The sequence below is a fragment of the Amphimedon queenslandica genome, unplaced genomic scaffold, assembly GCF_000090795.2.
Source record: "Amphimedon queenslandica unplaced genomic scaffold, v1.1 AMPQUscaffold_13452, whole genome shotgun sequence".
Lineage (NCBI taxonomy): Eukaryota > Metazoa > Porifera > Demospongiae > Haplosclerida > Niphatidae > Amphimedon > Amphimedon queenslandica.
In genome coordinates this window covers 151,406-153,449 of record NW_003546312.1, presented here as the reverse complement: position 1 = coordinate 153,449, position 2,044 = coordinate 151,406, and positions in this window count along the sequence as shown.

The following is a 2,044-nucleotide window of genomic DNA, read 5'->3' as shown; positions in this document are numbered from 1 at the left end:
ATGATGACTTTTCTCCATGTCTTGATATCTAGCAATAAGTTCATCATACAATTCTTTCAATCTGTGATGCTCCTTTTGTTGAGAAATCATTGTAGATCGAGTATCTTCTAATTTCATAACCAATTCTTCTTGAGTTTCTTTCATCATTTGATAGCTGGCTGTGAGTTCATTATTTTTTTCTGTTAAGTGATAATTTTCTTCTTCTTTCTTAATCAAATCATCACGCAACTGCAAAAGCTCTTCTTGGTACACTCCTTCTAGCTGACTTGACTCTTTTCTAACGTCATCTATAATTTCTCTTGATTTGTCTAGTGCATCAATCAGCTCTTCACAGCTATGCAAGAGTTGATCAAAGAAAGTATTGAACCAAGCATCTTTTTCATGCACATGTTGAAGAGCAGCAATGAAACCATCAAATGATAATGATTGCTGACTGAGACAAATACCAGATACTCTTTGTTTCTCTATTGCAATCTTCTGCAAGACTTCCTTAGTGACTATTGCATGGCAGGAATGAGGCGAATCATCACGAAAAGAAGGTGGAACATCACTCAAAATATTAGGCACTATTTGTTTGCTATCTTGAGCATTATCTCCACCTTCAGCCTATAAAAATGCAATAATAGTATGCTGTTGATAATCATTAATTTCCCTAACCTGATGGGAGGACTCCCATTCATGATTCAGCTCCTCATTACTAATTTCTTCTTCAACTTCTTCATATATGTATTTCACTACTCCTTCAGGAAGGTAAATACAACTATGTCCTGGTGAAACCTTAAAAAGCTTTCCAGTGACATTGAGAGACAAACCAGGAAAATCATTTAAAGGATCAATAATATTATCCTATTCAAAAGCATGTATAATTTGTCCAAATATTTAATACTATAACACTTACTGTTTCAATGCCAATAGCACTTGATTTAGACTCAATTTTCAAAGCTCTGACTAATCCTACCCATCTCACTGTACCAGTGACTAGTTGTCCTTGTCTGGATTCCATAACCACTCGATCATCAACTTTAAATTTAGACTGATATGCATCATCAGATTCACCAAACAATTTTTGAGACAAAGCTGTCAAAATACCTTTAGACATTGGGTTTCTAGGTTCCGTTGAGAGCATCATAAGTACCTGAAACAAGAAAAATTCCATTCTACTGTTTATCAAGAAATTTTGCCAAAACATTTTTGATGACAACTGAAAAATTGGAGGGAACCACATCATGGCATATCAAATAATAATTATTAAATGCCTATATTTTATACATTATGCTTTCATTGCAGCATATTAAGTGTTGTGGTGTGACTTACCTTTGGTTTGTTAAACTGTTCACTTTCCACAACATTAATAATACTAATTAAGTCTTCAACAGGTAAATTATGACACCACTTTGATAGTAAATCCTCCAACTACAAAGGGAAATAATTTCAGTAGTATAGTATACAATAGTACATACAATTTCTTCCAGAATTAACTATACAGTGAATAATAATGAAGCAGCATATGTGTTGCTAACAGCATGTTATGCATGTAAAGTAAACTACATGATGTGTTATTAATGAAAAATTTATGTACAGTGTACTAATGAATTAATCATTATCTCACCTGTCTATAAAACAAACTTTCCAAATCATTCCATAGTTTTTTCTCATTTGTAGTTATAAATTTGATGAGTTCATTCCTATCCTCTACATCTGAGAGATCAATAAGATTAAACACAATCATCAACCAATCCTCAAGTATTTTCTCATAGTTTTTTTGATGCCATTCATGCTCAATGATCAAGTGTATCAAGTACGTTAAAAATTCTGTTCCCTATAATTATATGTACATGCACATGTAAATTGCATACATGTACAATTTACTTCTTGCATGACATTTGAAGTATTAAAATGAATTATAGCCTTTTTCTTCAGCGAAATATCTAAGCAAGTAGCTGTCAAAGATTGCAAAAAATTAACCCGGAATGATTCATCACTTTGATCTCTGACCAGATATCTAACACTTACTGAAATAAATTTCCTATGCCATCCATTTAAA